Source organism: Gopherus flavomarginatus, chromosome 1, assembly GCF_025201925.1.
Source record: "Gopherus flavomarginatus isolate rGopFla2 chromosome 1, rGopFla2.mat.asm, whole genome shotgun sequence".
NCBI classification, from domain to species: domain Eukaryota; kingdom Metazoa; phylum Chordata; order Testudines; family Testudinidae; genus Gopherus; species Gopherus flavomarginatus.
Window position 1 is genome coordinate 327287021 of NC_066617.1, and position 22927 is coordinate 327309947.

The 22927-nt window shown below is 41.7% G+C and overlaps 1 protein-coding gene across 7 annotated transcripts in view; it reads left to right on the top strand.

Moving 5' to 3' along the window:
• Positions 1–22927, top strand: part of LNX2 (ligand of numb-protein X 2) — a 108052-nt gene that overhangs the window by 43799 nt on the left and 41326 nt on the right. The window contains exons 3-4 of one of the 7 annotated variants that reach the window (XM_050937219.1): positions 2709–2782; positions 6700–6896. The exons of 4 other annotated variants lie outside the window; for them this stretch is intronic. The gene's annotated coding sequence lies outside the window, so the exon portion shown is untranslated. Of the gene's footprint in view, positions 1–2708; positions 2783–6699; positions 6897–9333; positions 9379–22927 lie in introns of those variants that run through there. 2 more of the 7 variants (XM_050937218.1, XM_050937225.1) reach the window with 2 other exon arrangements.

The following is a 22927-nucleotide window of genomic DNA, read 5'->3' on the forward strand; positions in this document are numbered from 1 at the left end:
CCCTGTCCTCCAAAGCAGTTGCAATCCCTCCCAGTTTGGTATCATCCGCAAACTTAATAAGCGTACTTTCTATGCCAACATCTAAATCATTGATGAAGATATTGAACAGAGCCGGTCCCAAAACAGACCCCTGCGGAACCCCACTTGTTATACCTTTCCAGCAGGATTGGGAGCCATTAACAACTACTCTCTGAGTACGGTTATCCAGCCAATTATGCACCCACCTTATAGTAGCCCCATCTAAATTGTACTTTCCTAGTTTATCTATAAGAATATCATGCGAGACCATATCAAATGCCTTACTAAAGTCTAGGTATATCACATCCACCGCTTCTCCCTTATCTACAAGGCTCGTTATCCTATCAAAGAATGCTATCAGATTAGTTTGACACGATTTGTTCTTTACAAATCCATGCTGGCTATTCCCTATCACCTTACCACCTTCCAAGTGTTTGCAGATGATTTCTTTAATTACCTGCTCCATTATCTTCCCTGGCACAGAAGTTAAACTAACTGGTCTGTAGTTTCCTGGGTTGTTTTTATTTCCCTTTTTATAGATGGGCACTATATTTGCCCCCTTCCAGTCTTCTGGAATCTCCCCCGTCTCCCATGATTTCCCAAAGATAATAGCTAGAGGCTCAGATACCTCCTCTATTAACTCCTTGAGTATTCTAGGATGCATTTCATCAGGCCCTGGTGACTTGCAGGCATCTAACTTTTCTTAGTGATTTTTTACTTGCTCTTTTTTTATTTTATCTTCTAAACCTACCCTCTTCCCGTAAGCATTCACTATATTAGACATTCCTTCAGACTTCTCAGTGAAGACCGAAACAAAGAAGTCATTAAGCATCTCTGCCATTTCCAAGTCTCCCGTTACTGTTTCCCCCTCCTTACTGAGCAGTGGGCCTACCCTGTCCTTGGTCTTCCTCTTGCTTCTAATGTATTGATAAAAAGTCTTCTTGTTTCCCTTTATTCCCATAGCTAGTTTGAATTCATTTTGTGCCTTTGCCTTTCTAATCTTGCGTCTGCATTCCTGTGTTATTTGCCTATATTCATCCTTTGTAATCTGACCTAGTTTCCATTTTTTATATGACGCCTTTTTATTTTGTAGGTCACGTAAGATCTCATGGTTAAGCCAAGGTGGTCTTTTGCCACATTTTCTATCTTTCCTAACCATCGGAATAGCTTGCTTTTGGGCCCTATACGCGTCCCTTTGAAAAACTGCCAACTCTCCTCAGTTGTTTTTCCCCTCAGTCTTGATTCCCATGGGACCTTACCTATCAGCTCTCTGAGCTTACCAAAATCCGCCTTCCTGAAATCCATTGTCTCTATTCTGCTGTACTCCCTTTTACCCTTCCTTAGAATTGCAAACTCTATGATTTCATGATCACTTTCACCCAAGCTTCCTTCTATTTTCAAATTCTCAACGAGTTCCTCCTTATTTGTTAAAATCAAGTCTAGAACAGCTTCCCCCCAGTAGCTTTTTCAACTTTCTGAAATAAAAAGTTGTCTGCAATGCAGTCCAGGAACTTATTGGATAGTCTGTGCCCCGCGGTGTTATTTTCCCAACATATATCTGGATAGTTGAAGTCCCCCATCACCACCAAATCTTGGGCTTTGGATGATTTTGTTAGTTGTTTGAAAAAAACCTCATCCACCTCTTCCACCTGATTAGGTGGCCTGTAGTAGACTCCCAGCACGACATCACCCGTGTTTTTTACCCCTTTTAGCCTAACCCAGAGACTCTCAATTCTCATTTTGTAGTCATTTTAAAAGTAGATATTCTGGACTTTAATTTACTGATTTAGTAGAATTTTAGATTTCACACAGATTTTTTTTTCAACTAAGAAGCTGAATATTTAAAATGTTCATCTATGTAAAAAAATACAAGTCAGTCTTTGTTAATGTCTTTGTTAACTGTGGGAACAACAAAAGCTCAGATTCAAAATTAGTATGTAAATACCCCCTGTTATACTAGCAATCCATATTGCTACAGACGGTCCTTTAAGGCTGTGGAGGGGAGTCTACCATATTCGGGGGCAGAGAGAGGGTGGGAGGTTTTGCAAACACAGATTTAGGAAACAACAACAGAGAGAGGAAGTGGGTGGTCCTGGAGTTGTATTTTGTGATTTGAAGAGGACGTGGGCAGCTAATAACTCTGTGGAAGCATCACATCTGGAACCTTGAAGTTTGGCAGGGCAATGCTCTTTCCCTAGCCAGTAAGAGAGAATTCTAGGAAATGTAGCCCCAGAATTACTGTGACTTTTTTTAGCCTTCCTATTGGGTAATGCTGCCGAAGGATATAGGAGTTAAACCACCTCCTTCCCACAGAACTGTGACTGGAGCTGCTGATATTCTTTGTACCGGACAGAGTCAGAACTCTGCTTGGTTAGAGTACCACACAAATGTCTGATCTCTAAAGAGAGTCTGAAAAGTCAGCAGGAACCCTTGGGAGGAAGAAACCCTGGAGACATTTTGTTTGTGTTTGGACTTGATTAGAAGACTATTATTTGTTTGGGACTTTGCAACAAGACCTCTGAGGAGAGTCTTAGTTCTCTAGAAAATGCCCATCCCTAAGAAGAGGTGTATTGCATGTTTTAAAGTAGCTCGATGGACGTAGCCTCTGGTGGACTTTCCCTTCCAGTCTATTTAACATCCATAGATAAAGAAAATGGAAATGTTTCAACCAAACTATACTCCCCCATCAGGGTTTGCAGTGGCTGGATGTATCCTGGACGATGAAGTGTTAAGGTCATTTTCAGACACTATCCCATGAGTGCAGGTACATGAGTATGGATGGACAGTGTGATGATCACAGGGAATCTATTGTGTGTACTACAAGAAGTGCTGGGAGCGTTGTTAGGATAGCATGATATCAGTGGTCAACCCTATTCATAGGTGTGTCAAATTCAATTTTTTTTGGTAGTCTTGGATAATACTGATTTATTTTTAATCATTTTTTCCTTATTTTTATCAATTTAAATTTTCACAACTGTGGGAAATTGAGGGGGCGGGAACAGGACCGGACAATAATTATTTAATGACATTAGAAACTGAGGCTCAAGAAGTTAAAGCTTTATAAGCATTAAAACACAAAATTGTCAACATTGCACCTCAGAACATATGAAGTAAATATCCTTAAATTAAACTCTTAAGTTCTCAAGCAGCATTTTTCTTACTTTGGCTTTCTATAAATTTTGATTATTGATAGAAATATTTTTTTAATCAGTTTGTGTGGGTATGGTGAATGCAACATTTACGGACATACACCAATAAAAATGTAATCCTTCCAAGCAGGGTTGCCAACTTTCTAATGGCACAAAACCGAACACCCTAGCCCCACGCCTTGCATGAGGCCCCTTCCCCCACTCACTACATTCCCCCTTCCTCCCTCACTTTTACTGGTCTGGGGCAGGGGCTTGGGGTGCCAGAGGGGGTGAAGGTACCGGCTGGGGATGTGAGCTATGGTGTGGGGCTGGGGATGACAAGTTTGGGGTGCAGGAGGGGGCACCAGGTTGTGGGGTGAGGCTGAGGAATTTGTAATGTGGGAGGGGTACAGGTTGAGGCAGGGGGTTGGAGTGCAGGAGGGGGTGAGGGCTCTGGTGTGGGGCCGGGGATGAGGGGTTTAGGTTGGGGGAAGGAGCCTCTAGGTTAGGGCAGGGAGTTGGGTTGCAAGGGGGGTGTAAGGGCTCTGGACTGGGTGGGCGGGCTCTGGACTGAGGCTGGGGATGAGGGGTTTGGAGTGCAGGAGGGAACTCCAGTTTTGGGGGGGCTCAGGGCTGGGGTAGGAGCTTGGGGTACAGGAGGGGATATGGGCTCTGGGCTTGGAGTGCAGGCTCTGGGGTGGGGCTGGGGATGAGGGCTTTGGGTGCAGGAGGGGGCTCTGGCTTTGGGGGGTCTTGGGGCAGGGGGTTGGGGGTTGGGGCTTACCTCAGGTGGCTCCTGGTCAGCAGTGCTGCGGGGCTAAGGCAGGCTGCCTGCCTCTCCTGACACCACATTGTGCATGCCCCGGAAGCGGCCAGCAGGTCTGACGCTAGTAGGCGGGGGGGCAGGAGGCTTCGCGTCTGGGGCCACCACGCCTTGGAGCAGGACCTGCTGACCGCTTTCAGAGTGCAGTGCAGTGCCAGGACATGTAGGGACTAGCCTGCCTTAGCCCCACAGCACTGCCGACCGGACCTTTAATGGCCCGGTCAACAGTGCTGATGGAGCCACCAGGGTCCCTTTTTGACCAAACACCTTGTCATCCTACCTACCTACCTATGGAGCTGAATATTTCATTAGATTTGCTAATGATAGAATCAAAAGGTGCATGAGAGAGAGAATATAAGTGCCATGTGATTAGTTTTGTGACTCTGCAGCCAGTGTGGTTGAAAAATCTTCTTTTATATGGTAAGAAATGGCTGTTTGGTATGTGGTGCAGGCTTTCTGTGAATAGGCTCAGACAGAAGGTATGTCAGAGATAGCATTACCCATATGATTTAAATTGTTTTCCAGCAACCATTTTCTGTTTGTATTTAGCAGCTGTGAAGGTGGCTATTGTTTTATCCTCAGAAAGTAAAGATGAATACCTTTGGAATTTGCCTAGAAGTTTGTTTGGGGGAAGCCCAAGTTCATTAAAATCTTTGAAGAGTATAGACAGGGATATTGGCTGTTTGCCAGAAGGTAACAAACATTAATTTGAATTGGTGTGTAGAAGAATTACGTCACATATTTAAGCTACTAGCAATGATACTTGTTTCTGTACAGTGGAATTCACACTGAATTGCTGAAGCTGTTGAAATGTGGAAGAAACTTGAAAAACTTTTGTGATCAGTCTTTTTAATACAGTCTAATCTTCTGTGCACAACAGAATTATGATTGTTTATAAACAAGTCTCAGAATTTTACTGCTCTGGATCTTGAGGTTTTTAGTAATATTAAAATTGTGGAGATCTGTGAGAGTGAGGTATCATCTTTCAGGATCTTAGGAGACAGACCTGTCCTCGCTTACAGACAGCCCCCCCAACCTGAAACAAATACTCACCAGCAACCACACATCACAGAACAAAAACACTAACCCAGAAACCTATCCTTGTAACAAAGCCCGATGCCAACTCGGCCACATATCTATTCAGAGAATACCATCATAGGACCTAATCACATCAGCCATGCCATCAGGGGCTCATTCACCTGCACATCTGCCAATGTGATATGTGCCAGCAATGCCCCTCTGCCATGTACATTGGCCAAACTGGACTGTCTCTACACAAAAGAATAAATGGACATAAACCTGACATCAGGAATCATAACATTCAAAATCCAGTAGGAGAACACTTCAAGCTCTCTGGCCATTCAGTAACAGATTGAAAGGAGGCAATTTTGCAACAGAAAAGCTTCAAAAACAGACTCCAACAAGAAACTGCTGAACTTGAATTGATTTGCAAACTAGATACTATCAACTTAGGCTTAAATAGAGACTGTGAATGGCTGAGCCATTACACACATTCAGTCTTTTTTCCCCATGTTAAGTATCCTCACAGCTTCTTGTCAGACTGTCTTAAATGGGCTATCTTGATTATCGCTACAAAAGTTTTTTTCTCCTGCTGACAACAGTTCATCTTAATTAATTAGCCTCTTAGAGTTGGTTGGGGAACTCCAACCTTTTCATGTTCTCTGTATGTGTATATATCTCCTCGCTATATGTTCCATTCTATGCATCCGATGCAGTGGGCTGTAGCCCATGAAAGCTTACGCTCAAATAAATTTGTTAGTCTCTAAGGTGCCACAAGTACTCCTACTATTAGATCAGGAATTGTTACATATAAAACACTACACACTAATTATTTTAAGTAGAGACCTAGTTTACAGTGACACTGGAAAACTACTGGAAACAGTAGCTAATGTTACCGTTTGCATTTGGAAATAGCTGACCTACAGTGGATGGGCAGAGAGCTAGTTATATGTAAAATTGTTTATGTCATCCCAGGGCGGCTGATAGAAGAGGACAGGTGAGACCAGAGATCCCTAGGCATTGATTTAGAAAGTGGCAGCAGATGTCCTGGCATAGCAATGTTACTACAGTGACAAGCCACAGAGGCTTATCTTGGTATCTGTGTGTCTGTAAGGAAATGCTTTTAGTCTAGTCAATCACTTTTCAGTGGAGACTGTTGTGCCTGAAGATCCCATTCAGTTTTAAATTATGCATGCCCCATAGCAGGTATAAATGACTCTTTTATATTAGGCTGTTAGAGAGGGAGATGGATGGCTTATAAATTGAAATGTTATTCTGTTTCATGTTCAGCCAAATTGACTTTGATATCTGAGAGTAGAAGCACAAAGTTATTTGAGTTTTGTGAATGCAAGACGGAATATCAGTGGAAAGTTCAGTTTTTACCACAGAAAAATCCAAAGGTAGAAAAAGGAGGGAGTGCCTTGCATGTATTTTGCTTTGTTTTCTTAGCTTTTTAAAGGCTGATTCTTTTCAGTTTTCATAAAGATTGCAGAAGTTGAAAGGAAGCTTTTCCCATATAAGGAAAAAGGTTGAGGAATTGTAAAACGAGTCAAGTATTTCTATTTAAGATCTTACAAAGTGGCTTATATGAGATGTGTATGATGTTCTGGAAAGGGGAAGTAGTAAAAATCAGCTACGTTCTTCCATACATTAGTGCTCCCTGTTTTGGATCCATCTTTTTTTTCCTCTCCTTCCCTTTAAACTCTCCAGTGGGGCTGAGTAGCCTACAGAAATTACTGCAGTGCCATGTCATGGAGTCACCTCTGTGTACATCCCTATCGAAGGGCAGAAAAGAGTAGAAGAAAGAAAGCCCTAGCTGTCTTCCTCCTCCCTTACAGCAGAGGGAGCTTTCCTGTTTCACCTTTGATACCTCAAGGGAGTTTCCACTCTCAGTTGCTTTGGAGAAGGTAAGCTCTTTGGGGAAGAGCCCATGTGTGTGATCTTATATATAAGATGCACTGTTGTATGTAAGACCATCATCTCTAATTGAAGGACAAGATCTCCTTAATGCCTTCCATGTCCCTTCTATTATCTTGTGGGAGTGCAGGGATGACACTCTTAGCCCAACAAGCCCTTCTATTTAACTTTGATGGCTCCAGAGTTATGAGCCAGGGAGATACTATATCTGTACCATGCAGCTCCTTTTTACTAGCCAAGAAGGAACCAGCAACCTTGGTTATGACACCTCTCCAATGTCATTCCTATGAGCCTATGTCAAGCTGCAAGGAAAAAGAGGAGCCACTTTTGTGTTGCTTTAATCATTACGTGACAGGTGTTGAGAGGGAAGTACCCCCTCCGCATAGAGACCAGACTGTGCCACTGAGTGACCCCAAAAGTCTGCAGAAGCAACCCCAAGAGGCTGAATTTGAGACCTTTAGAACCAGAGCATATTTTCTATTGTTTGGTATTTGTTAATAAAGTGAACTAAAGAATCCGAAATAAGCATTTATCTTTAAAGGAAATAGTAAATGTCATCTTTAGATGCCTATTACATTTATTATATATAATTTTTCTGTGTATAGCACAGTGTTTATTACAATAACTGGGACATATTAAACTGGAAAAGAGGGGACTATTGAAGTCCAAGAATAAAATATTCAGCATTATAAAAATAGTGGCTGATGATGTAGGAGGTAATAGTTTGTAGTTAATAGCTGTGCTAGTATGCAATATATCTAGTGTTAAAAATACAAAACAGACTTCTGTGAGAGAGACCGAGTCCCTTTTTAAGCAACAAAAGCAGAGTGATTTTCGAGTGTAAGGCTAACTTTCCATGCTGAATTCTTCATTGTGACTAGATGTTGTAACACAAATGATACATAAGATCAAACTGCCCTGAGATATTTTTCATCACCTACGCACAGCTGTGGGAGAATTTTAATATCGTTTTTGTGTTTAATCTCCTGTTTTAGTAGTAGGGTTTTTTTTAGATAAAAAGGTGTGCAGGGAAGAGAAACAGACATGAAATGTTCTTGGACCATTATTTTGTCAAGCCAGGTATAATTGGGTCCTTGATGGGCTGGATTGCCTAGTGGTTAATAAACATTCAGCCTTCGGAGCTGTGGTAAGGGAGCCTGGACCTGCCCCCTCCAATGGGCTGTGACCCAGTGCCATAGGAGGGTCAGCAGTGTTTGGCCTCCAAAGGGGTCCTCTGAGCTACCCTCCCTAGTCACTTCCTACTTCCGCTTTCCTTCTTCAGCTTCTGGTCCCAGATAAGGGAAACAAGAAAATGAAAAAGAAACCAAACCATGAGCCCTAACTGGGCTCAACATATAGTCCTGTTCCTTCAGGAAGGCTTCTCCGGCCCCTTTGTCAGGAGTCTTCACGCTACATCTGCACTCGTCCTCAGGCTCCCCTTTCTGTGCTGGGTTGCTCCATTTTCAACCCTGTCTCCAGTTGCAGCATGTTCTGCAGGAGGGAGGGCTACCTGGGCCCAGTACTGTCCTTCAACCCTTTCCAGCCCAGTGTGGAATTTGTATACTCCAGGGGTAGGCAACCTATGGCACAGGTGCCAAAGGCGGCACGCAAGCTGATTTTCAGTGGCACCCGCATTGCCCAGGTCCTGGCCACTGGTCCGGGGGGGCTCTGTATTTTAATTTAAGTTTAAATGAAGCTTCTTAAACATTTTTAAAACCTTATTTATATTACATACAACAATAGTTTAGTTATATATTATAGACTTATAGAAAGAGACCTTCTAAAAACGTTAAAATGTATTACTGGCACGCAAAACCTTAAATTAGAGTGAATAAATGAAGACTCGGCACAGCACTTCTGAAAGGTTGCCAACCCCGGTATACTCCATCACACCAGGCTTTACATAATATTGTTAATACACTAGGACAGCATGTACTACAGTGGCTCAGAAATGTGCTGTCAGTGATTTACAGCTAATATGCATTAGGTATTATGGTGCTGTTCTTGCTATCTGTGATACATACATGCTCTTGATGTGTCTTTAAAATGCTGCATATTACATATCATGATTCTATTTCCTTACATGTTCATGAGAACTTGGCTAGGTTTCTGCTTGAAGCTAATTTTAGCATCTGATTTATTATTTTTTGAAAAAGACATATTAAATACAGATCCTTTAACCATTGGCAGGTGCCACTCTAGTATTTATGTGAACTCTAGCTATTGAGGCTGAACTAGCATCATACAGCGTTATGAGATCAGTTGTGTTTACTCACTTTAAATAAATCAAAGCCTATGTTACACTCCAGTAGTTACAGAGGGGGCTGGTCCTATTTTAATTACCCACTGGTGTATTCACTTATACCAGCATGCTGACAACCTTTTCCCTTGAAGTTCACTGTCATCATGTGATATCCTCTTTCTCCATTGGGAACAACAATGTATGTTCTTCTTTTCCTTCATATTGTGCAGGTATGTTTATACTTCTGTCGAAATTCTGAAATGAAAGGGTAAAAATATGTGACTAAAAAAGATTAAGGAAGGGTACTGGCATGCTTTATGTTTTCAGGTTTTGCAGTACATCCTCTCTGCTGTCTGCCTTTCTGTTGCAGAGGATTTGTAAGAAATCCTACCTGGGTGTTTCCTATGGTCTGTCCTGCATTTTTGAAGAAATTGTGCTTCAGAGGTTGGACTTAGATTATCTAATTGTATGTTAGAGCCAGTGATGTGCATGACAAACAAGAATTATAGGAAATATTTTCAAATGCTGCATGTTTCAAATGCACAAAATATTCAGACAATGTAAAATCTACACAAATCTAATCTGTCTCAAATTAGCTGTTTTATGCTCTTTAATTTCATTTTAAAAAATCTGTATTTTTGAAGATGCCTTCCTAAATTATTAGGGTCTACATGTTATATTTTACAGGTTAATCTTGCTGGACAGTCTGGTCAGTAATCTGAATTTAGATTATAAGAACACGAGACCTTTTTGGTAATTTTCACAAGATATATTTTTAAAATCAGAGAATTCTAGCCTCTCTGGTTTGAAAAATCCAAGTTTCTTTAAAAAAAATGTTTGTGTATGTGTATGTATATATGTGTAATATAGAAAAAATATTTAGGAAGGCAAGAAGAGATTTCTAGCACCTTTGTAGTCAGGAAAGAGTGGGGGACATGGGGAGGGAAGGAAGATAATATGCAATAGGAAACAATATGCTTATAATAAGCCATAAGTGGAGGTTAACATACATTCTGGCTCCAAATAAAACATCAACTTTCTCCTTTGTCAAGGCTACTTGTTTTATTTATAGATCCATGCGATTTGCATTGTGAGTCGAGTATGGAATTAAGTCTTTAAACATGAGATCGCTTTGGTCTCCTAGGATACATACAGTAATAGTTGTACAGTTGTCCAGGAGGTTTCACAGTAGCCAGCATAGAAACATAGTTAAACTTTAATTTAGTAATTGGAGCTACCTTATGAAAAAAGGTTTTGATTTCATTTTTTCTGTACATTGCAAAATAAGTCCAAAAATTTGATGTGAAGAATCTCCTCCTAAAAACTTCACTCAAAATACTGCACTACTAAATTTAAAAAGAAAAGTAAATTAAGATATTTTGAAACAAAACTGCATTCCTCTATTATTTAGTTTTCTTTTTTTCTAATTCTGTCCATCTTACAGAACTTTCTGCTAGTAAAAATTACAAGCTAGGAGATAATGGGTATTTTGAAGCAGTCATATTTGATATTTTCAAATGAAGGTCTTTGTAGAAGATAATACTGTTAGTCCTTTTGATGCAAACAGCCAAAATTTGGAGTTTTGTCACACAACTTTTGTGGGTTGTTTCTGTTAAGCGGAGAAATTGATGATGGAGTCAGGTATTTCTTTGATGCAATCCTGTTTTATTTACAAATAAAATAAAGTACTGTTTTCCTGGACAAAGCAGAAATCAAACAGGATACAGTTTCTTTGCTCCCAGTTCCAAACTTTTATCCAGATAGCACTCTTCTCCAAAGCTCTCTTAGCTTTTTCTCAGGGATGTGCTGCAAGTGCTTCTCTGGGGCTTCCTTACTGCCTTCTCTGTCTCATTCTGGTGTGTTTCTGGTGCTCCTGTCTCACACACACAGACACACACCTGTGATCCAATCAATCCCTTGCCCTTGTATTTATCAGACCAGTGGGAAACCCCTTGGCCCGCATGTCCCTGCAACTGCCCAGGCTTGCATGTAGTCTGGTCCTTGTTCTGTGGTTTTCCGTTGTTTTAACTATCACTAAACTAAGGAGCATTTTGACATAGAAGAAACTATAGAAAAATAAAATGGCAAAGAGTGTGTCTGGGAGTTTTAAAATTAGCATTATTTTTTTATTAAACTTAATGTGTGCAACAATAATCAGATTAATAATTAATGTGGGAATATACTTTATAGTGAAATCATCACATTTATTGTCTCCAAAAGATAGTCCAAATGAAATGTATTTGGGCCATCATGTTGTCTTTTCCATACAAAACTCCTATTTGAAGTCCAGAGCAACACAGAACAACTATGAGATCAGGCCCTGAACTGTAACAATCTCACAAATCATGTCATACTCAAATTAAGAATGAAAAAATACTGATTCTATTAATTGTTCGACATGAGAAAGTTGCACTTGTTTAACTTAGATCTTTTTTTAAAAAAGCTTTAGTGAAACTAATGCAAAATCGTGTATAGACAATTATATATTAATAATGCTTTTTTATTTATTTATTTTATCTGAAGTCAGAAAGGAATTAACTTAAGCTAAACTGAGATGAAATTCTTCAAAACAAATATCTACACAGGATTTTGCAATGGTTTAAAATCACGCTCTTTACTTAAACTGATCTGTGTAGACAGCCCGCAAGTCTGTATGTTTCCGATATTTTCAGTTTTGAAGCTCGGAAATGGAAGTGGCTTGGCTATAAGTGGCTTTTTAGTACAAAGAACAGGAATACTTGTGACACCTTAGACACTAATAAATTTATTTCAGCATAAACTTTCGTGGGCTGCAGCTCACTTCTTCGGATGCATCGTTTAGTACAGTACACTATTTTTCTGTTTGTAGAGTATTTCTAGTCTGTACACAAGACCCAAGATCATTCAACTAAAGTACTTTTCAGGATCCCTGGATTTTTTTTTTCCTAACCACAGGTAGAATAAGTTCTCCTCACAGCTGACTTAGTTGAGTAGTCACTAGAGAGATGGCTGGTTCTCTCACCCTTTTTTTTTTTTTTATGTCTTCTATTACACCACAACTGAGAGTAAGGTATTCTAGCACAAAGTGTTCTTAGTTATGTTACTGATTAAATGAAATTGTGTATTCTTGATGGACAAAGATGAGTTTTACATCTCTAGTTCTTAGATTGTTAATTTTAAAGTGCAATGTTAATTTTTGGTTCCCAGAGCTACTAAAATTCAAGGTTTTTTGTTTTTTAATTTTAGAAGTATGACAGTCCTTTAAGAATATTTTCAAAAAGGTTAGTGTTATTTCTGCTGAACCTTAACTCTGGATTAACAAAGTTCTGTCTGCAAATTAATTATTATAAAGCTGATGACTGACAGCCTGTAAGACTGAAGTTCTCTGTCTCACCACAGAACAGGAACAGTTTGGGCAGCAGCAGTGCTGATTTCCTCATACTGCTTGCCAACATGCCTCACATCTGACCAGGAAGGGGCCACCTAGAAGAGTGAGAATTGAAAATAGTTAATTTTCCATAATCAGTTACGATGTGGCTTTTCTGATGAGACTACCAGCAAGGCTGTTATTTGTGGGTGAATTGTGTAGAAAGGCTCCACCTGTCCTTTAGGGACTGGAGTTAGACTCATCACACAAGGTACTGAGGTTCTGTGAGATGATGGCAACCCTGACTCACTACCAGATCTGGATTTTTGATCTACCGGTCAAAAGCTCCATGCCCATTTCTAATCTGCACTGCATTCACACTGAGATCTTGATAGACATGCAAAATATTACTTTATGTAGGTATCTTATTTGTTACAAAAAGATTTTGGAACATTTAGCTTGGGATGGGGAGAAAGTTCTATAGACTTTAGAAAGAGAGATGAATTAGAATTTTATCTTTATGCCAACCTACCCTGTTAAGAAAAGTTTGAATTTACAGCCCTGTGTGTCTTATGTGCACATAGGCAGGTTATTTCCAATGCTAGAGCATCATTTCTTAAAGAACTGCTTTCAAAAGTGTTGCATCCTGTAGTATCATGCTTCAAGACCATAACCATGAGTACCCAAAGTAGGTTTGGAAGTTATGACATAGCCCTTAGGAGGTGGGCAAATAGCATAGAGGGAGTATAGTCCAAAGCATCCTTGTTAGAATCTGCAGTGCCAAATTTAAGCATTCCTAGAAGGAGGAAATGGCTGACTGCTTCCCCATGTTGTTGACTGTTTTCATCCATTCTCCCTCTGTCATTGGAACATTGACCAAGAATTTCAAATGTGCATGCGTGAAGTTACGCTTTTTAAATAAGTGGTCTGATTTTTCAGTTCTGAGGAGCCAGCAGTTCCGGTGAAATAAATGGGGCAGCAGGGTCCTCAGCACTTTTGAAAATCAAGCCATTTATTTAGGAGCTTAAACATGGTTTCAGGTTCCTAACCTTAGGCATCCATTTTTTTAACATCTTAGCTTCTGTCTATTTTGGCTGACATTCAATGTAAATGTTATCATAGCATGATACATCCCTCGTTTGCGAACTCTGCAGCAGTAATCCAAATGAGAGCCCCTTGATTTTTCCCAGTTTGATTTTTTTCCATATTTTAGTAGTGGGATGAAGTACTTGTCCATATCTGTTGCGTGCATGAACCAGGGTGGATGGGGTAATATTTTTTTATTGAACCAACTTCTGTTGGTGGCTTTTGAGCTACACAGAGCCCTTCTTCAAGTTTGGAGAAGAACTCTATGTAGCTCAAAAGCTTGTCTCTCTCACCAACCGAAGTTGGTCCAATAAAAAATATTATCTCGCTCACCTGAACTATCTAATATCCTAGACCAACACGGCTACAACAACACCACTTTTATGAACCAGTAATTAGTTGAAATTATTTTAGTGTTCTGCATTAGTACCTGTTACTTATTTTTTGTAATTCTACCTTTCATTTTTTTTCTTTGGTTTTCCTAAAATTTGTTACGGCTTCTGTATCTCCCAGATGCTTTGCATTTTTGTAAGTATGAAATGAAGTCTGACTACTGTTCAGTTACAAAGTAGCAATTTTCACTTTCATGCTCATGTTCTATTGTTTCTTTGAGTTTTAACAAACAAACAAAAAAGAGCTAGACTTCCAAGAAAAGTGAGCAGAGATGTTGCTGGTGTGTAGGACTGATTTATTCTTTCCTTCTGTGTCCAGTGTTTTGAAAATTGGGCTTTCATACCATGTGATCTCGTGGAAACAAGTTGCTTAACATCTGTTCCCAGACTGCCAGGCAAGTTTAAGAGTAAACCTAGGGTATGTCTACACTACAGGATTATTCTGATTTTACATAAACCGGTTTTGTAAAACAGATTGTATAAAGTCGAGTGCATGCGGCCACACAAAGCATAATAATTCGGTGGTGTGCGTCCATGTACCGAGGCTAGCATCAATTTCTGGAGCGTTGCACTCTGGGTAGCTATCCCATAGTTCCCGCAATCTCCCCCACCCATTGGAATTCTGGCTTGAGATCCTAATGCATGATGGTGCAAAAACAGTGTCGCGGGTGATTCTGGGTAAATGTCGTCACTCATTCCTTCCTCCGTGAAAGCAATGGCAGAAAATCATTTCGCGCCCTTTTTCCCTGGATTGCCCTGGCAGATGCCATAGCATGGCAACCATGGAGTCCGTTTTGCCTTTTGTCACTGTCACCTTATGTGTACTGAATGCCGCTGACAGAGGCGGTACTGCAGTGCTACACAGCAGCATTCATTTGCCATTGCAAGGTAGCAGAGACGGTTACCAGTCGTTCTGTACCGTCTGCTGTGCCATTGTAAATTGGCGATGAGATGATGGTTATCAGTCGATCTGTACCGTCCGCTGCTGTCATGGGTGCTCCTGGATGGCCTTCGCTGAGGTCGGCTGGGGGCGCAAAGACAAAAATGAGAATGACTCCCCGAGTCAATCCCTCCTTTATGGTTTATCTAAAAATAGAGTCAGTCCTGCCTAGAATATGGGACAAGTGTACTAGAGAGCCAGTGTATCAGAGAACCAGAGAGCACAGCCGCTCTGTGTCAGATACCGCAGAAATGATGAGCTGCATGCCATTCTAGGGGGTGCTCCTGCAACAACCCCACCCGTTGCTTCCCTCCTCCTCCAACCCTCCTGGGCTACCGTGGCAGTGTCCCTCCATTTGTGTGATGAGGTAATGAAGAATGCAGGAATAAGAAACACTGACTTGTTAGTGAGATAAAATGAGGGGGAGGCAGCCTCCAGCTGCTATGATAGTCCAGGCAGTACAGAATCTTTTCTTTAGACATGAAAGGTGGGGGGCTGATGGAACTCAGCCCCCAGTTGCTATGATGAGGACGGTTACCAGCCGTTCTGTACCATCTACCGGGAATGACCAGGAGTCATTCCTATTTTTACCCAGGCGCCCCTGGCCGACCTCATCTGAGGCCAGCCAGGAGCACTCACAGGATGAGAAGGACAGCTATCAGTCCTTTTGTACGGTACCGTCTGCCACCGCGGAGGGGAGGGGAAAGGAGAGGATGCTGCTATTCATTGCCGCAGCACCGCATCTACCAGCAGCATGCAGTAGACATAGGATGACATATAAAAAAGTCAAGAAACGATTTTTTTCCCTTTTCTTTCACGGGGGTGGGGGTGGGGGGAGGGGTGGTAAATTGATGACATATACCCTGAAACATCCAGGACAACGTGTTTGACCCTACAGGCATTTGGAGCTCAGCCAAGAATGCAAATGCTTTTCAGAGACTGCGGGGACTGTGGGATAGCTGGAGTCCTCAGTACCCCCTCCCTCCCTCCATGAGCGTCCATTTGATTCTTTGGCTTTCCGTTACGCTTGTCACACAGCACTGTGCAGGCTATGATACAGAGTCCACAGGAGATTTTTTCAAATGCTTTCTCATTTCGTCTTCTGTAACGGAGCTGTGATAGAATAGATTTGTCCCCCCATACAGCAATCAGATCCAGTATCTCCTGTACGGCCCATGCTGGAGCTCTTTTTGGATTTGGGCTGCATCACCACTCGTGCTGATCAGAGCTCCACTCTGGGCAAACAGGAAATGAAATTCAAAAGTTCGCGGGGCTTTTCCTGTCTACCTGGCCAGTGCATCCGAGTTCGGATTGCTGTCCAGAGCGGTCACAATGGTGCACTGTGGGATACCGGCCGGAGGCCACTACCGTCGATTTGCGGCCACGCTAACCCTAATCCGATAGGGTAATATCAATTTCAGCGCTACTCCTCTCGTCGGGGAGGAGTACAGAAACTGGTTTAAAGAGCCCTTTATATCGATATAAAGGGCCTCGTTGTGTGGACGGGTGCAGCATTAAATTGGTTTAACGCTGCTAAATTTGGTTTAAACGCGTAGGGTAGACCAGGCCCTAGAATATGTATCAGAATCTGTTCTGTTAGTTGCTGTGTTATGGTAACACTGTACATCTTTGCTCAGTTACACTTGAACCCTCTACTGCAGTGGTTTTCAGTACTGGGTCGCAAAATGGAAGGCACTGGGTCGCAGCAGCTTTGGTCTGCATCGCCGACTGGGCTGTTAAAAGTCCCATCGGCGGTGCTGCCCAGCTAAGGCAGGCTAGTTGCTACCTGTTCTGACACCGCGCTGTGCCCCGGAAGCGGCCAGCAGCAGATCTGGCTACTAGGCAGGGGGGACCATGGGGCTCTGCGCGCTGCCCCTGCCCTGAGCACCAACTCCACACTCCCATTGGCCAGGAACCAGCCAATGGGAGTTAGGGGGCCTGGTCCCCATGGGCGAGAGCTGCGCGGAGCCGCTTGCGTGCCTTCGCCTAGGAGCTGGACCTGCCACTGACTGCTTCTAGGACACAGTGCGGTCGTGGTGCCAGGACAGGCAGGAAGGCTGCCTTAGCTGTGCCGCTGCCTGGGAGCTGCCCGAGGTAAGCCTGCTCCCCAACCCCACACTCCAATCCCGTGTCCCAACCCTGAGCCTCCCCAAACCCAGAGCTCCGTCCTGCACCCCAAACCCCTCATCTCTGGGCCCCACCCCAGAGCCTGCACCCCCAACCCAAAGCCCTGACCCTCTGCCCTATCTTAGAGCCCCCTCCCACACTCTGAACCACTCATTCCCAGCCCCACCCCGCAGCCCTCACCCCAACCCTCTGCCCCAGCCCTGAGCCCCTCCCACATCTCAAATCCCTCATCCCCAGCTCCGGTGTGTCGTAGACATTAACAATTTTTCTTCAACTGGGTTACCAGAAAAAAAGTTTGAAAACCACTGTTCTACTGTATTTCAATAACCTCTTAGTGAAATACAGAAATACTTTGTTCCCAAGAACACTCTTGTAGGATACAAGGGATGTACTCTACTGGACAAACTTCCCACTCCAGTGTATGTACTGTTTAACTCACTGCATACCATTAAGAGAAACTTGCTATTCTGTGGATCCTGATGACCCGAGGATTACTATTTATTTTAATTGCAACCAACCACAATAGTAAATAGGAAAGGATTTTAAGGGTGTGGAAGTAAAAAGCTTTAAGACATAGAATAGATATGGAAATGGATTTAAGAAAAACAGTTTTATCTGACAAATACTCCTTACAAGTCTGTAAGCACATTTCGTGGCTGTGGAATTAAAGACTGGAGTAAGAAAGTGTATTATGCCCAGTTTTTGACTGATACAAATACAATGTTATCTTAATTTGTATATTCTTTGTCTCCTTTGGATATAACCAGACAGAGATTTAATTCCTGTGTGAATTCTATTTTTAAAATCCTGGATAAAGTGGTTGGGGTAGGAGTGTGTGTGTGAGAGAGAGAAAATTTTTATTAAAAGAAAGTTTTATGAGTATCTCATAGTATTCACTAAATGTAGCAAGTTACTACTGGATAGTTTTATATCACATATATCTTTGACCTTAGTTCCGCCTGTGATGCTGACACATTGGGCAGTCCAGTTCCTTCACTGATTGCAGTCGCTTGCTAACTGTGGTACTTCTTCCCAGGTGATGCCACCACATTCAGTATTCTCTGTCGCTGTCTTCTGCCAGTTCTTCCTTGGTCTTGCTCGTTTTCTCTGTTCTGTCTCAGGTATCCAGTTCAATGCTTACTTAGCATGTTTCCCATCTTCCATATAGTGTACATGTCCCAACCATCTGAGCTTTCTTTCACAGGTCTCAAGTTATTAATGTATAGATTTGTATCACATACGTATCTGTTTATTTTCAGTGTTGTATTTTTGTCCTTAGATTTTCTTTTGCATTCAGTAAAGATTTTAACTTAAAACTAGGCAGCATAAGAATTTCCAGTTACTCAGAACCAGGACATCCAGTGTTTTCCATGGCATTCTGGATATAAATTTTGCAGAAAGGTCCGTAGTTTCTGCAGCATGCCGATTGCTAAAACCTATGACATTCTGAAACTTCTGTGGTGTCGTGAAGTGAATAGAAAATCATTCAGAAGAGTTAAAAACCAAGGAGAACCTGAGGCTGCATTGTGAATTCCTCATGAGTGGACCCCAGCTCTTGTGCAGAGCCCTGTTGACTTTAGTGAGGCTCTGTGCAAGAGACCAATCTGGTGCAGTTTGGGGCCTAAAGTGGGGCCAGTCCTGCTTCTATTGAAACCAATGACAAACCTTGTGTTCACTTTAGAGGTGCTGGGTCAGGCCGTTGTCGAGGGATGTCTTGATGCAGATTTCTAATTTATTTTCCTCTCTTGTCTAGTCATGCACTATTTTACTATATGAACTTTGGTTATATTACAGCAACACCCATTTGGTAGGTCTTCACTGCAGAGTTATCTCGGGTGATCTGTGCTTGGGTGTGAGCACTTCAGGTGATCTAACCCAGGTGTGACCAGCCACCATCTAGGGTTTTGTCTTTACTGCTCTGTTAACTCAAATCCTATCCACACATTAAAATCTCGGAACTTCAGGGTGTTGGTAGTTTTTAACTTGAGTTGACTGATTCACCAGGGGGTGTAGCACAAGTCATTAGCTCTAATACAATCACACTGTGCTACCGACTAAATGGAATCACTCTGCAGTTAATACAGTCATTCTGTGCCATTCAAATGCTAATTTGCAGCTCTTACTTGATGTAGGCTAATTTGAGTATAGAGAAGTCTGCCATGAAAATATAACATAAGAAGGTAAATATTTTTTAGAAGCTGCCTCCATCCTGGAAATATTTACCATGCACTGGGAACAGGTAAATAGTTTCCAGATCTCTGGAGAAGCATTCCTTTATTATGACTGGGTAGGCCAGTTTAAGTGCTTTCTAGTGACAACCTTTAGCTGGTTGATGCAGGTGACTGAAGCTTCAAGTCCCCTTCTATCCAGGATGCCTTTTGTTTCCTTTCTATAACCCCTCACACTTCTCCCTCATAGCGTAAAGTGCCTGGCGCTATGTGGTCTGAAGTGTTTCCTGGACTGCTCTGAGAATATGGTTGGTAACCTGTAATATATTGATTGTCCCTGCCTGTTGGCAGGGAAAAGAACATAAGAACGGCCGTACTGGGTCAGACCAAAGGTCCATCTAGCCCAGTATCTGTCTACCGACCGTGGCCAATGCCAAGTGCCCCAGAGGGAGTGAATCTAACAGGCAATGATCAAATGATCTCTCTCCTGCCATCCATCTCCATCCTCTGATGAACAGAGGCTAGGGACACCGTTCTTTACCCATCCTGGCTAATAGCCGTTTATGGACTTAGCCACCATGAATTTATCCAGTTCTCTTTTAAACACTGTTATAGTCCCAGCCTTCACAACCTCCTCAGGTAAGGAGTTCCACAAGTTGACTGTGCGCTGCGTGAAGAAGAACTTCCTTTTATTTGTTTTAAAACCTGCTGCCTATTAATTTCATTTGGTGACCCCTAGTTCTTGTATTATGGGAATAAGTAAATAACTTTTCCTTATCGACTTTCTCTACATCACTCATAATTTTATATATCTCTATCATATCCCCCCTTAGTCTCCTCTTTTCCAAGCTGAAGAGTTCTAACCATTTTAATCTTTCTTCATATGGGACCCTCTGCAAACCCCTAATCATTTTAGTTGCCCTTTTCTGAACCTTTTCTAGTGCTAGAATATCTTTTATGAGGTGAGGGGACCACATCTGTACACAGTATTCAAGATGTGGGCCTACCATGGATTTATATAAGGGCAATAATATATTCTCAGTCTTATTCTCTCTCCCCTTTTTAATGATTCCTAACATCCTGTTTGCTTTTTTTGACCGCCTCTGCACACTGCGTGGACATCTTCAGAGAACTATCCACGATGACTCCAAGATCTTTTTCCTGACCCATTGTAGCTAAATTAGCCCCCATTATATTGTATGTATAGTTAGGGTTATTTTTTCCAATGTGCATTACTTTACATTTATCCACATTAAATTTCATTTGCCATTTTGTTGCCCAATCACTTAGTTTTGTGAGATCTTTTTGAAGTTCTTCCCCATCTGCTTTGGTCTTAACTATCTTGAGCAGTTTAGTATCATCTGCAAACTTTGCCACCTCACTGTTTATCCCTTTCTCCAGATCATTTATGAATAAATTGAATAGGATTGGTCCTAGGACTGACCCTTGGGGAACACCACTAGTTACCCCTCTCCATTCTGAGAATTTACCATTAATTCCTACCCTTTGTTCCCGGTCTTTTAACCAGATCTCAATCCATGAAAGGACCTTCCCTTTTATCCCATGACAGCTTAATTTACGTAAGAGCCTTTGGTGAGGAACCTTATGAAAGGCTTTCTGGAAATCTAAGTACACTATGTCCACTGGATCCCCCTTGTCCACATGTTTGTTGACCCCTTCAAAGAACTCTAATAGATTGGTAAGACACGATTTCTCTTTTCAGAAACCATGTTGATTATTGCTCAACAGTTTGTTTTTCTATGTGTCTGACACTTTTATTCTTAGCTATTGTTTCGACTAATTTGCCCGGTACCGACGTTATACTTACCAGTCTGTAATTGCCGGGATCACCTCTAGAGCCCTTTTTAAATATTGGCGTTACATTAGCTAACTTCCAGTCATTGGGTACCGAAGCCGATTTAAAGGACAGGTTACAAACCTTAGTTAATAGTTCCGCAACTTCACATTTGAGTTCTTTCAGAACTCTTGGGTGAATGCCATCTGGTCCCAGTGACTTGTTAATGTTGAGTTTATCAATTAATTCCAAAACATCCTCTAGTGACACTTCAATCTGTGACAGTTTCTCAGATTTGTCACCCACAAAAGCCGGCTCAGGTGTGGAAATCTCCCTAACATCCTCATCCGTGAAGACTGAAGCAAAGAATCCATGTAGTTTCTCCGCAATGACTTTATCATCTTTAAGCGCTCCTTTTGTATTTTGATTGTCAAGAGGCCCCACTGGTTGTTTAGCAGGTTTCCTGCTTCTGATGTACTTAAAAAACATTTTGTTATTATCTTTGGAGTTTTTGACTAGCCGTTCTTTAAACTCCTCTTTGGTTTTTCTTATTACACTCTTGCACTTAATTTGGCAGTTGTTATGCTGCTTTCTATTTGCCTCATTAGGATTTGACTTCCACTTTTTAAAGGAAGTCTGTTTAAGGCAGGTCCATAGCTCTCAGTCAAGGGGCTGAGCCATTTGTAAAAATCTGTCTCCTCGCTTTGTCTCAGGAATCCATCCTTCACACCAAGAAGAGTGGGCAAAACCAAGAGTTCCCACCTATCTGGTTTAGATCTCCTTAGAAATTTTCCATCTTAGATAAGTGTGCTTTTTCATTTGATCATATATTTTACCTAGTTTCCTTATCCTTTTGCTGAGCCAAAGAGCTTGTTACTGAGCATAATCTGCCTTACAGAAAAATTTCAGCTCCCACTGCCATCCAGAATGTGATTGACTGGCAGAGAAGGGGAAGCCAAAGAGGAGGTCGGTGTCTGTCATGGAAGATGGTGTAAGTTTGTCTGAAGGGTCAGGTTTCCTATTTCTGCCTACAGACATCCTAAAAACTCTTACTCTGGAATCTACTTCCACTGGGGGGATTTGCAAGAAGCAATTGATTCTTTCTCCCCACCCTCCCTTTATTTTTCTGTCTGTGTTGGGTTCACCTCCTTGTGGCTGCTGACACCTTGACCCTCTCTCCAGGGCAGCTCCAAGATAGTTATCTCCTTGGAGGTGTCTTCATTTAGACCCTTAGGATAGTGATGTGATTGGGGCTTGCTCTCCAATTAAGACACCTCTCGAGCAAGATGAAAAGAGAATATAGCCACACTTCACTTTTTATTTCTCTCACCTGCCTCTGGCTTCTAAAAATCTGTATAATATAACCAAATCATGTCTTTTATATGTTACATTCTGGGTACCAAGGGAGCCCATTATGTTTAATATAGTTAAAGTTGTTCTGTTTTTCTGTGGAAGCTGTCATCTGGGAACAGGATACATGGGAGTAAGCTTTATAGAAGGTTTAGCTTGTTGATTGATGGCTTTCTGCTGTCTTAATCTCTCCAAGTAGAAAGGGCAACCCAGATGTTAAAAGCTGTTAGATAGATTGTCTTGTAGAAAATAAATGCATGGATAAGCAAAATTTTCACTCTCTGCCTCCCTCCGCAATTCAGTCAATCAGTAAGAAAGAAGCAGTCTGGCTAATTATCCCCTTGCTGTTAATTTCTTGACTGCAAGCATACTAATTTTTTTCTCAGACATAAAATCCTACCCCTTACAGTGATGTTAATCAACGGTTGTGTTGATGCTTTTCTATACTTTGGAGAAAAGCCATGTTTAGCTGAATTACTTAAGCTTGAGGAAATTGTTTTTTCAACTAAGAGAGCAATCAAGTTATTTAAATCTTGCACTCGTTTACCAAAAAAAAAAGAAAAACTTTGTTTTTA